The 14,609-nt window shown below is 37.7% G+C and overlaps 2 protein-coding genes across 2 annotated transcripts in view; one reads left to right on the forward strand and one right to left on the reverse strand.

Annotated features, from left to right (window-relative positions):
• LOC136026257 (protein brambleberry-like) overlaps positions 1–14,609 on the reverse strand; it is a 179,569-nt gene that overhangs the window by 34,736 nt on the left and 130,224 nt on the right. The window lies entirely within an intron of this gene.
• The window catches only part of LOC136026262 (trafficking protein particle complex subunit 4-like), a 152,451-nt gene continuing 142,405 nt past the window's right edge, over positions 4,564–14,609 (forward strand). The window contains exon 1 of the mRNA XM_065702649.1: positions 4,564–4,766. The gene's annotated coding sequence lies outside the window, so the exon portion shown is untranslated. The remainder of the gene's footprint in view (positions 4,767–14,609) is intronic.

Genomic DNA, 14,609 nt, shown 5'->3' on the forward strand with positions numbered 1-14,609 from the left:
CAAATTCTGTCGGTCCCGGTTTTGCTACTTTAGGCACTTCTAGGTAAGCTAGGACGATGAAATTTGGCAGGCATATCAGGGACCGGACCAGATTAAATTAGAAATAGTCGTTTTCCCGATTTGACCATTTGGGGTGGGGGAGTGAGGGGCCCGTTAATTCGGAGTGAATAGAAAAAATTAAGTATTTTTAACTTACGAACGGTTGATCAGATCTTAATGAAATTTGAAGTTTTGGAAGGATATCGTGTCTCAGAGCTGTTATTTTAAATCCCGACCGGATCTGGTGACATTGGGATGGATTTGGGAGGGGGAAACCTAAAATCTTGGAAAACACTTAGAGTGGAGGGATCGGGATGAAACTTGGTGGGAAAAATAAGCACAAGTCCTAGATACATGATTGACATAACCGGAACAGATCCGCTCTCTTTGGGGTAGTTGGGGGGGGGGGTTAATTCTGAAAAATTAGAAAAATGAGGTATTTTTAACTTACGAACGGGGGATCGGATCTCAATGAAATTTGATATTTAGAAGGATATCGTGTCTCAAAGCTCTTATTTTAAAACTCGACCAGATCTGGTGACATTGGAGGGAGTTTGGGATAGGGGAACCTAAAATCATGGAAAACACTTAAATTAGAGGGATCGGGATGAAACTTGGTGGGAAAAATAAGTAGAAGTCTTTGGTACGTGATTTACATAATTGGAACGGATCCGCTCTATTGGGGGGGGGAGGTTAATTCTGAAAAATTAGAACAAAATGACGTATTTTTAACTTACGAAGGAGTGATAGGATCTTCATGAAACTTCATATTTAGAAGGACCTCGTAAATCAGATCTCTTATTTTAAATCTCAACCGGATCCAGCGTCAATGGGGGGGGGTAGTTGGGGGATCGGAAATCTTAGAAAATACTTAAAGCGGAGAGATTAGGATGAAACTGGATGGGAAGAATATAAACCTGTCTAAGATACGTGACTGACATAACCAACCGGATCTGCTCTCTTTGGTGGATTTGGGGGGGGGGAAGGTAATTTTGAAAATTGAGGTATTTATAACTTACGAAAGGGAGACCAGATCTTAATGAAATTTGATGTTTAGAAGGATCTTGTGCTTTAAAGCTCTAATTTTAAATTCCGACCAGATCATGTGACACTGGAGGGAGTTGGGGGGGGGGGAGAAACCGGAATTCTTGGAAAACGTGAAAATTGGGGTATTTTTATCTTACGAATAGGTGATCGGATCTTAATGAAATTTGATATTTAGAAGAAATTCATGTCTCAGAGCTCTTATTTCAAATCCCGACCAGATCTTTTGACATTGGGGTGAGTTGGAGGGGGAAATCTTGGAAAACACTTGGAGTGGAGGAATCGGGATGAAGCTTGGTGGATAGAATAAGCAAATGTCCTTCATACGTGATTGACGTAACTGTACCGGATTCGCTCTCTTTGGGGGAGTTGGGGTGAGGGGTTCAGTGATTTGGCGAGTTTGGTGCTTCTGGACGTGCTAGGACGATGAAAATTGGTAGGCGTGTCAGGGAGCTGCACAAATTGACTTGATAAAGTCGTTTTCCCAGATTCGACCATCTGGAGGGCTAAAGGGAGAGGAAAATTTAGTAAAAATTAGGTATTTATAACTTACGAGTGGGTGGACGGATCTTAATGAATTTTGATATTTAGAAGGACATCGTGACTCAGAGCTCTTATTTTAAATCCTGACCGGCATTAAGCCCTGATTTTCCTTTTAAATCAATCTATTGGTTCTTAGAATTTTGTTAGAGCTCATACCATATGAGCTCTTGGCTCTTAGCTCTTCTTGCCTCGTCACAAGTGCCATAAGAGCTCTTAGCTCTTGTTTTATGCCACTTGGTATCAACCAAGTGACATATAGCGATCGCAAATTCTGTTAGACTGTCTGTCCCAGTTTTGCTACATTAGGCACATCCAGGTAAGCTAGGACAACGAAATTTGGCAGGCGTATCAGGAACCAGACCAGATTAAATTAGAAATTGCTGTTTCCCCAATTCGACCTTCTGGGGCGGGGGGACGGTTGAATCGGAAAAATTAAAAAATGAGGTATTTTTTAAGTTACAAACGGGTGTTCAGATCTTAATGAAATTTGATGTTTGGAAGGATATCGTGTCTCAGAGTTCTCATTTTAAATCCCGACCAGATCTGGGGACATTGGGGGGAGTTGGGGGGGAACCTAAAATCTTGGAAAACGCTTGGAGTGGAGGAATCGGGATGAAACTTGGTTGGAAAAATAAGTAGAAGTCTTAGATACGTGAATGGCACAATCGGAATGGATCCGCTCTATTTGGGGGAGTTGGGTGTGGGTTTAATTGTGAAAAATTAGGAAAAATGACGTATTTTTAACTTACGGTGAAGTTAAAATAGGATCGGATGTTCATGAAACTTCATATTTAGAAGGATCTCGTAACTCAGATCTCTTGTTTTAAATCCCAACAGGATCCAGGGTTGTTGGGGGGTAGTTGGGGGGGGCGGAATTCTTAGAAAATACTTAAAGCGGAGAGATCAGGATGAAACTGGGTGAAACTTGGTGACAAAAATCGGGACGAATGGGGACGAAGTCCTAGATACGTGATTGACATAACCGGAACGGACCGTTCTCTTTAGAGTAGTTGGGGGGGGGGGTTAATTCTGAAAAATTGAAAAAATGAGGTATTTTTAACTTACGAACGGATGATCAGATCTGAATGAAAATTGATATTTAGAAGGTTATCGTGCCTTAAAGCTCTTATTTTAAATCTCGACCGGATCTGGTGACATTGGGGGGACCTAAAATCTTGAAGAACGCTTAGATTGGAGGGATCGGGATGAAACTTGGTTGGAAAAATAAACAGAAGTCCTAGATACGTAATTGACACAATCGAAACGGATCCGCTCTATTTGGGGGAGTTGGGGGGGGAGTTAATTGTGAAAAATTAAAAAATGACGTATTTTTAACTTACGGTGAAGTTAAAAATAGGATCGGATCTTCATGAAACTTCATATTTAGAAGGATCTCGTTACTCAGATCTCTTATTTTAAATTCCAACCGGATCCAGGGTCATTGGGGGGGGTAGCTGGGGGGACCTGAAATCTTAGAAAATACTTAAAGCGGAGAGATCGGAACTTAAAGCGGAGGATGAAACTGGGTGGGAAGAATAAAAACAAATCCAAGATACGTGACTGACATAACCGGACCGGATCTGCTCTCTTTTGTGGAGTTTGGGGAGGGGGGAATAATTGGAAAAAAAACAGAAAAAATGATGTATTTGTAACTTACGAACGGGTGATCAGATCTTGATGAAATTTGACATTTAGAAGGATCTTGTGCTTTAGAGCTCTTATATTAAATTCCGACCGGATCCTGTGACATTGGGGGAAGTTGAAGTGGGAAACCGGAATTCTTGGAAAACGTGAAAATTGAGGTATCTTTATCTTACGAATAGGTGATCGCATCTTAATGAAACTTGATACATAGAAGGATCTTATGTCTCAGATGCTTCATTTCCGACTCGAATCGGATCCAGGGAAAATAGGGGGTTGGAGAGGAGAAACAGAAATCTTGGAAAACACTTAGAGTGAAGAGATCGGGATGAAACTTGATGGGAAGAATAAGCACAAGTTCCAGATACATGATTGACATAATTGGAACGGATCAGTTCTATTTGGAGGAGCTGGGGATGTGTGTGTGTTAATTTTGAAAGATTAGAAAAATTAAAGTATTTTTAACTTAAGAATGGGCGACCGGATCTTAATGAAATTTTATATTTAGAAGGAACTCATGTCTCTGAGCTCTTATGTCAAATCCCGACAAGATCTGTTGACATTGGGGGGAGTTGGAGGGGGAAATCGGAAATCTTGGAAAACGCTTAGAGTGGAGGAATCGGGATGAAGTTTGGTGGGTAGAACAAGCAAATGCCGTAGATACGCGATTGACGTAACTGTGCTGGATTCGCTCTCTTTGGGGGAGTTAGGGGGTGGGGTTCAGTTCTTTGGCGAGTTTGGTGCTTCTGGACGTGCTAGGACGTTGAAAATTGGTAGGCGTGTCAGGAAGCTGCACAAATTGACTTGATAAAGTCGTTTTCCCTGATTCGACTATCTGGGGGGGGGGGTTGAAGGGAGAGGAAAAATTGGAGAAAATGAGGTTTTTACAACTTACGAGTGGGTGATCGGATCTTAATGAATTTTGATATTTAGAAGGACATCGTGACTCAGAGCTCTTATTTTAAATCCTGATCGGCATTAAGCCTCTGATTTTCCTTCTAAATCAATCTACTGTTTCTAAGAATTTTGTTAGAGCTCATACCATATGAGCTCTTGGCTCTTCTGGCCTCGTCACATGTGCCATATGATCTCTTAGCTCTTGTTCTTTGATCGTATTTGATATACACCTTGAATATTCTGAAGTTAATGGAAACCGCCCCGGTACCATCACTTGTAATTAAATCAAGCGAATTATATGTGTAATCCACACTGAATCAAAATTACGTCAGAGTGGTGGTACCCGGCGCTTTACTGCTACACATTATTTTTGGGTATACCGATGTAAACCATTCTGATAGGCAATCTGAAACTAAGATTTGGACAGACAGTGACGCAAAGTCAAGGTTTTTCCCCAACAAATGTGAAGTACTTCCATGCATTAACAGTGTTTACATGGAATGTGTGTTATATACCAGTGATACTATAGTTGCAAAGGAGTAACAGAGATCTGATGATCTCTTGGTGGAAAGGATTTAGCACTAATGAAGTTGAAGCAAACCGTAAGTCCCTTCTGCCTTAGGCCCTTGTCTTATTCCAGTTCAGCACCAATATAAAGACTGACTAATTTCTGTATAAAAAAAGTAATTAATTCCTATTTTGATATTGGCTAAGTAGGTCTATCACTAGTTAAGTCTATTTAAAATCCATATTGGTAGTATTTGTAGGTGACCAATCAAATGCTTTTCCCGCCGTCCAAGTAAAAGTGTTAGCTAATGATTTTTTTTTCGAGCAATCATGTTTCCGCAGTCCAAAAAAAGCTTAACTAACTCCTCCAAAGATTTTTTCTAACAAGTTTAACTGTTGTTAGAGGAAATTATGGAAAAATTTGAAATACAATAAGCTGTTCAAAAACCAGATAGCCTAATGCAGCAAGTTTCTAGTTTCTATAAGTCTGCTCATAAAATTGAAAAGGAATTCAGAGTAAAGGTGCAGAGTAGCGGCTCCCCAGAAGGTGAGGTGCTAAAACAGGTGAATGTTTAGTTTCGTTCCAAGTATTCTAAAGTGCGTATTACTGCATGTAGCAAAATTGCATTTTCTTTCTTTGTCATTATTAGAGAACCGGGTAAATGTTTACTTTCGTTCCCATTGCTTTAAACTGGAAACTATGCTGCGAAGCAGCATAGTTTCTAGTTTAGAGCACTTAGAAATGCTAATTCTAGAAGCGCATTCAATTCTGGTTGACCCTCCTCCTCCATGGGGCAAATTAAAAATGCGTAAAGTGGGCTTTCTTACAGGTAACATTACCAATAGAGCAAAGCGTATTAGTCCATGAGCCCCGCAGGTAGCGGGGCGAGGTCTGTTTTCTACATTTATTTACTAAACCTCGTTTGAGGTTTTTTTTTTCTTTTGAGTTTTATCATTCTTAGTTGAATAAATATAGAATACAGACCTCGTCCCACTGCCCACGGGCTCATGAACTAATATGCTTCGCTCTATAGGTGATGTTACCTGTAAGCAAACCCACTTTACGCATTTTTAGCTTGCCCCACGGAGGAGGGTCAACCAGAAATGAATGCGCTTCTCTAATAATGACAAGGAAACAATATGTTATTGTCAGAAACTTGCTATATGCTGTAATAAGCACTTTAGAGCACTAGGAAAAAAAGTAAACATTTACCGAGAACCGCATCAATTATTTAGCTTTCTAAAATCCTCCTTCAACCAGACTAAAAATGTCAGGGGTGCAATTTACGAAAATTTGCAGAGGGAAGGAGAGAAATGTATTTTCAATGTCTAGGAGAGTGAGCAAATTTGTTATTTTTTCAATTATAATGACAAAATAGTGCATTTTGTCAACAAAATTACACCGAAAAAAGCAATTTTCAAAATTTATCGAGTACAGACCCCCCTGACTTTCAAATTGGCGGCACTTACCCATAATCCCTTCAAAGGACACTGAATTCTGTTTAACTTGAGCAAACTTAACGGTATAAAAGAAAAACCCTCAAAAATTAATCGACAGCAGGAATGAGGCCCAAAAGGAAAGTGTCTTGAGCGTGCTGAAAACGTTTTTTACCACCCTCATGGTTACACAATTATTATCGTGGAACTCGTGGTTCCAAGGTTGTTATCACGATGTCATTTCTTCTTATTTTTTCATTTCTTATGGTTTTCATAGCCCTTTTCCATCCTCAAGGTTCCCAAACTATTCTTCATACGTTTCTAGCTTGATTAGTTTACCTTATTTTTCAATGAAAATGAAAAACTGCACTGATCCGCACACTTGATTTAAGGCATGCAGAAGCTTATTTTAAAATAACTCGATCATTTTCATTTTGCCTTGAATTGTATGGAGATTATGCATTGAGATATCCAAATGATCCCAACAAGAGAATTAAATATAAAAAAACAAGCTTTTTTAACTGCAAGTAAGGAACGACATTAAAACTTAAAACGAACAGAAATTATCCGCATATGAAAGGGCTTGTCCTCTCCCCAACGCCCCGCTTTTTACGCTAAGTTTGACTCTTTGTCACAACTCTACTTTTTAAAACAATAAAAACAACTTTAGCACAAAGAGCAAGGCGTTGAGGAGGGACAACCCCTTTCATATACGGAATAATTTCTGTTGGTTTTAATTTTTAATGTCGCTCCTTACTTACAGTTAAACGAACCTATTTTTTAAATTCTGAACGTTTTTGATTTAGGGCATGTTTTGATTTTGGCTCACCGCACATGAATAAATAAAACGAAATTTGACTATTGATTTTTTTGCTAAATGGCTTTCTCATAGTTTTGATCGGACGAGTTTTCTAAAAAAATGGGTGGGGGATGAGGCCTAGTTGCCCTCCAAGTTTTAGTTACTTAAAAATGCTACCAGATTTCTCTAATTTTTTACAAACGTTTTTGTTAGTAATAAACATACGTAACTTACGTAACGAACTTCTATATTCTGTGTATTTTTATTACGTATATGAGGAGTTCGTCCCCTGGTCAATACCTCGCTCTTTACACTAAACCTTGAATTTTGTCCCAAATCTTTAAGAATGACCCCTGAATCACAAAGGTCGTAGAATAAATAGTTGAAATTACTAAAAATACTTAAATAATGCTTGAAAACCCTGCGCCCCCTTCATGGAAATTATTCTTCCCTCATGATAAATTCCTCCATGGAAAAGTCCTTCCATTGAACCCCCACACCAGTGCAAAAAAGTACCCCTGAAAACGTCTGTACACTTCATAATAACAGTTACTATATGTAAACAATGGTCAAAGTTTGTAACTTGCTGCCCCTTCCCCGGGGATTGTGGGGGATTAAGTCGTCCCCAAAGACAAATTCATTAGGTTTTTGACTTAGTTGAGCAGAATGGCTATCTCAAAATTTTGATCAGGTGACTTTGAGAAAAATGTGCGTGGGGGTTGTGCCCTCCAATTTTTTTGGTCAATTAAAAAGTGCACTAGAACTTTTAATTTCCGTTAGCATGAGCCCTCTCGAGACATTCTAGGACCACTGGCTCAATACGATCACCCCTGTGAAAAACTCTCTTCTGGCAAAAAAATACAAAATTCCATATTTTGTAGATAGGAGCTTGAAACCTCTACAGTAGGGTTCTCTGATACGCTGAATCTGATGGTGTGATTTAAGATTATATGACTTTTAAGGGGTGTCTCCCCCTATTTTCTAAAATAAGGCAAATTTTCTCAGGCTCGTAACTTTTGATGGGTAAGGAGAATGACGAAAATAAATGAAAATGCAAGGCTATTATATGCCCAGAGAGGGATTTGAGTCGAACTATAATGCAAAGAAATCACATAAATACACTCTTATTCATTGGCAACAAAAGCTAGGTAGGATATGGACCTGATAAAATACTTACATATTTTCTGCATCGTAAATTAATACCCCGTTAATCCTAGAGTATTTTCTATTAATTTTCGTTTTAACTAGACAGTAAAAAAACAAAGTAATAAATGCAAGACCATACCCGGGAGTAGTTTGAGCCCAACAGAGGGGTGGATCCAGGGGGGTGGTTTTGGGGACACAAGAAACCCTGCCCCGGAAGGTCAAAGTTATACTAATTACAGAAGGAGCGTAGGGGCCAATGTCAGAGCTTCAGTTTTGTTGGTTCTCTCTCCCCAGAATTAAATCTGTATCCGCGCCTGCAAACAGTAATGCGAAAAAGTAACATAAAAAACGAAAGTATTGAATTTTGAAATCGAAACCATATTCTGGTAAAATTTCAATTGCAAATGGTATAAGGTGGTTAGGTAATTTAAAATCTTGGTCTGGATTTTAGCAGAAAATTCTTCCATCAGGTATCAGGTTGGTGCCAGAATTGAATTAGGATAAAGCTAATTTGATTGGAAAGAGCGACAGCATACAAAGGCTTCCTGTTAAACAGTTTTGACAGGAGACTCTTTGTCAAAATAAGAGAAATCCGGAAGTTAAAAAAAGATAAATACAAAACAAAGGTGAGGAGCACTAGATAAATTTAACGAAAAAATAATAACGTGTGCATTCACAAATGTGAATCAGGTGTAAAAAGTAAATAAACACGAGGAGCGCAAAGAAATGCAACGAAGCTCTAGCTAAATAAAATCATGAACACAAAGTAAAGTACAAAACATATGCAACGAAAAAAATATTAACGTGTAAATTCAGAAATGTGAATCTATAAAAAAGAAAAATAAACGTGATGAGCAAACAAAAAAATCCAACAAAAAAGTTTTAGTTTTCAATCCAATGGTTAAAGAAAAGTGAACGTGATAAGCATAAACGAAATTCAAGAAATCCGGGAAAAGAAAACAATGAAAAGAAGGACGCGATGAGCCAAAAGAAATTCAACGAAAAAGTATCAAGGCATAAATAAGAAAACGTTAAAATGTCAAAAAAAAAGTAAACTTGATGAGCAGCAAAGAAATGCATGGAAATAAAATATAGAAGGATAAACATACCCCGGGTCAGTCTTTCTATGTTGAGTCCCTGATTCACGCATGCAAGAATTTATTTTCGAGAGAGATAGGGAGGCTTTGAATGGATTGGGATGGAGGAGGAGCGTGCGTAGCTGTGTTGGCCTCAGGTGGCTTGGTGTTGCGGCGAGTTGTTATTAGTAGTAGTAGTAATCCTCATGGAAGTTATGAGATACTTGTCCTATAAATCCACCTTTCAAGGCAATAGAAATCCCCTAAAAAAGACCCATTGCTCCCCCTTCAATAGCTCGTGCTTTACTATACAATAACTTATAACGGTTAGATTTACTGTAAAAAACGGTCCAGAATGCCTCTCATTTGGTACGGACTGCATGTTAAAGGCAATTGCATCAACGCCTAGCAATAAGGCCTCTGCAACATGGGATTAATAAATAGCTTTTGGATAGATTCTAAGACGATTGGCTATCCGAGAACTACCGCTTCATAGCATTCCAGCCCTATTTAGCACGAAATTGTTCATATAGAAGAAAAAATTGCTGAAACCCCGACTTTTCGGGGTTTGATTTCATTTGTGACTTAAAAAGACGTTAGCCCTTTCAATTTCCGTTCCGATGAGCCCACTTCAGTATTCTACGACCATCAGGTCGACATGAGCCATAACAAATAAACACGATCGATGAACATCCTTCTAAGGAAAGTAATTTCGTTTTTTTTTTTAGATACCAGCTTGAAAGCTCTGCTATAGGTTATTCAAACATTTTGAGTTTGGCGGCGTAATTTTCATCAAGATTACAATTTTTGAGGGTTTTGTCTCCTTCAAAAATCATGCGATTTTTCTTATGTTATCGATTCTTCATTGGTAAATATAAAATTAACTAACTATATAAATTTGGAATAAGAATATAAATTAAATGCATTTAAAAATATATTGAAATTCAAATCAGGTTTCACAGTTCAATTTTCTACTAGCGGTCGCTTTTTATCGTTTATTACCATGAAAGATTTGAAAAAAGAAGATAAAGTAACATTACTTTATTTTTGATATAGAGATTTGCACAGTTCGTATTTTTCCACATTTTATAGCATTTACCCTACACCACTTCAGGGGGGGGGGGTCAATAAGAGATACGACTTCTATACGTAATTTTGTCAATGTAGCTGTAATAAGTTGGAGGATAAAGATCCTCCAGAGCCTTTGCTGGCGTATAGGATGTCCAATTGACATTTCAGACGCTGGCTTCTATTTATATGGACAAATAGCTGGCATGTCGCCCAACCTTGCCGTAGCGGTGATCAGTCCCTGGGCCCCGTGTTGTCAAGCAGAGGATCAATTTACTGTCCTACCACAGGGTTATAAGTTACAGAAGGCAGGAAATTCAGAACCCGGTTAGAAAAAAGTGAAGAGTACTGTACCAAAGAAGTCGATTCCGCTTTTGGCTTTATGCCGTAAAACGACAGTGAAAGCAAAGAACACTTTAATGAAACAGTCAAATGCGTGCAAAACCTGATCAAGGGCGTTGCTACTACATATTAAAGAAACAAAAAGACTGTGACATGATGAAGCAATTTCTTGTATTTCTTTTTCAATTGGCATGATGTCACTGTGACAGATCCCGTAATTTTTGACGAGCGGAGCTCTTTTGTCAAAATCTAGGCGGGTTCTTTTTTCTTCTGATCTTTGTTGTGATGAAAATTTTCTCGGCAAGTTTTGATCAGTCTTGTTCTTCCGTAGAAATGACAAGAAAGAAATTTAGAAATGACAAGAAAGAGGATTTCGATTACCATCAGGTCATCATTTGAGGACCCCGAGGGAAAACGTGGGATATTTGAATAGATTAGAAGATCACGTCTGCAACTTATCAACGGCTAACGTTTATTTCTCCTTATCAAAGATTTAGACAAATGTTCCATGGGGAAGCCATTTGCGATGTTTTCTTTTCCAGTTGGCATGGTGCCACTGTGACAATTGTCGCGTTTTATGATGCAGATATATGATTTGCCAAAATCTGGGGATGGGGAATTCTTCCCGATCTTCGCTGTGATGAAAAATGTGTTGGGCAAATTTTAATCGACCTTTATCTGTTGTCGTTCAGTGTACATGGTAAGAAAGAGATACATGTTTTGCTTTTGCTTTTGGCGGCATCTGAATGCCATTTAGGGGGCCAGAGTTATCAAGGGTTCGCGTCTATTGTTTAATATTGATGCAACAAACAAGTGTTATGATGAAGCAATTATTCATATTTCTTTTTCAATTAGCACAGCTTCACTCTGACTCACTGCAAGCAGTGATGAATAAGCCACTTTTATTAAATGTATTTTTTGTTGTTTTTTTTTTTTTCAGTGGCGTTTTTGAGGACCCTGATCCTCAGGTTGTGATATGTTGTGATGTGATGTTGTGAACCCCGCTGGTTGTGATATGTAAAGCTGTTTAGTCTGATCATTTTTATTTCTTCATTTGTTTTTTAGGTTCGATTTCATATAACTTGATTGACTTAAAATTTTATTAAGGCACAATAAATCCACAAACACATGGACTAAAACCCAAAAATGAAAAAGAACACGTTTTTGATATATGACTATAAGTAATTTTTTAGAAGTCAAACTGACTAGGGTAAATAATAGCTTCTTGGACAATATTTTCTTTGGTATCTAATGAAGCTAATACAGGAAGCAATAAGTAAAAAAAAAAACAAAAAAACGCCCCTCAGCACTAGATCCTTTAATATGGACTATAATGGCTCAATTATTTACTCGACAATCAACTTACTCGACAGATAGGATGACTTTATTTGCCAATTTTTAACCTTAGATATTTTCCCAAATAGACGACTTTTGTATTAAAATGAAACTAACAACGGATCTTGGTTTCGGATTTTCTCCTTTGTTTTCGTGGACTAATCGCCTCTGAAATTTTCAGATTCTAGAGGATTTTAATCTGTAGTATTACAATGTCCATAAAACAAAGAAGAACTTTGAATTGGATAGCAACAGGGAAGACATTTTAAGAGCCAGAGGGAAAGTATTGTAGGAACATTAATCAAACTGAAACGCATGTAAGATTTAGATATACAGTGTTACGAATCCATATTGAGATAACGAACTGTGACATGACGAAGCAATTGCTTTGTAAACAGTTTTTTTTTTTCAATTGACAGGATGCCACTGAGACACATCTAACAAGCAATGGTGATTCCGATCTATTTAATATTTAATTCTAATCTCTTTAAGCAAGTCCCTGTGGATTTTAGTCCTGAATAACTTTAAGAAGATATGGGTTTAAGTTCAATAAATTCCCAAATTGTTCTAAAAAATAAGGGTTAACACCAAAAAATAACAAATATCTTTGCCATCTAAAACTACAATCTTTTTTAAGAAGACAACTTGACTCAGTCAATCTTAAAATTCACCTAAAAACATTCTCCAAGATCCTTTTTAATTAACAAAATGTCACTGAGACATATCTTGGAAGTAGTAATGATCTCTATTGTCGTTTATGAGCTAACTATATTTGGATTTTTATCCTCTATTTAACAAATAGATGGCAATGTCATTTATTTTATGGCCCATCGTGCACAAAGCTTTTGTTACGTAACGTTGTTAAATTTATTACTTTTCTTACATAGAATAAAGTAACTACCCTATACAGCCTGAGAAGCGCGATGAGAGGGGGTGGGTGAATTAAAGTTTGCTTTCAAAAACTCGATGTGCTTTTCATGTGCCCATACATTACTTTTAAGCAGAAAATTGTTCAATTATGTTTACTTAAAGACATTACGTGCCTGATCTTTGATTGGAGTTTCAAATTCTTTTTGTTGGGCTGGGGATGACTTAATACAGGCTTTATTTGATATGTCTTACAGGGTGGATAATTCATCTGTCCATGACTGTAGCCTACACAGATTTTCCTGAACTTTTGGGCACTTATTTAAATATTTTTTTATTATTGACCTTTTTATTGCCATTTTTTTTTATTATTGTCCTTGTGTGATAACTTGCATACTGCCTTGAAGTTACGTATCCACATCAAAGAGTGACAGTAAACTAACAAAAATTATTTAAACTTAACTAAAAACCTTGAAGTTGAGGAAGGATATTTGTCTCATCTTATTTTTTCTGTTTGGCCGTCTAAAATCAAAATACCCCTCCCCCAAATAAAAAATAACAAAAAACGGTTTGTCAGTTCAATAAAAGTCATTTCTGTCATATTATTTGTTGATGTATATAAAACGTCCAAACAGCCCTCTTTCATTTCCTAGTTGGAAGACACGATGGAAGGTTTGGAAGCATTAATCGAATCAAGTCCAGAAATAAAAGGAAATTCGAGATTAATATTCGCTAATATTTATCTATTACTTTTGGTTTAATTCTTTAAATATCAGTAGATAATTACAAAACCAACGTGCGATGAGAGTGGGATAATTTATGTTGAATATAATAAACGACACAACCCAGATCGTTGCTATGACAGAAAATACCATGTTTATAGAACCTTTCAGAAACCCGTTTAATATATCATATCATTGTACGAATTAGGGTTGAAGATCATAGTCCGCGAACGGACTCAACAATATTAAGTTTTTAACTATGTGGCAATGGGGTTTTTATATCTCTTATATCCTGAATTATATGTCATATCTGGGGCTATCTACCATTGATTCCAACATGCTGGTAATAAATATCGGATTAATAGACATGGTTGAGACAATAGTGAACTCAAAATTTATATTTATTAAGCAAAATCAATATTTTCTTAGTGTCAAACAAGGGTAAAACAGAGTTACATCAATATTCACACATATTTATCAGGCACTTCACAATTCTGCCTAAATATCATGGGCCTTGAGGTGCTGCAAGTACCAACCCTTTGAGGGTTACAACCATTTTTGCAGTGGATGATTACAAGGTCGTTGACCGTTCTCCGAAGTATTGAAGTCTTTATGCCACAGCCTTTGTTAGATGTTTCCCAGAGAAATTGTCAACGGATTGTTTTGGGTTCCCGACTGACTGACCCTATCTCAAACAGTAAGCTGTACGAAGAATGAGGTTCAATAACGGCTTTCTAGGGCTATGAAGAGACAAGGAATGAGATAGCTAGGACACGCTCTGCGGATGATAGGTTGCGGAAGATGGCGTTTGTCAACCAACCGTCAAGGGCCGAATGAAAACCAGGTTGTCCCCGTATGGAGCGGGAGGATATTTTCAGGAAAAATTCAAGGGAATTGAAAGGTCCTTGGGAGGGTATAAAGAGGGAGACTGAATAGATTGGGATGGAGGAAAAGCGTGCGTAGCTGTGTTGGCTTCAGGCAGCTTGGTGCTTCAGTGACCTGTTATTGGTTGTTAGTAATGGTCAAGACCAAAGGGTATGGGTAACTTATAAGAGTCGAAACCGGCGCTAGTGTCAACAACTTTTTTTTATCAACGCCATCTAGCGTTTGGCGTCACTTCGCATTTTTTTCATCATAATAACAACA

Source organism: Artemia franciscana, chromosome 4 (assembly GCF_032884065.1).
Source record: "Artemia franciscana chromosome 4, ASM3288406v1, whole genome shotgun sequence".
NCBI classification, from domain to species: domain Eukaryota; kingdom Metazoa; phylum Arthropoda; class Branchiopoda; order Anostraca; family Artemiidae; genus Artemia; species Artemia franciscana.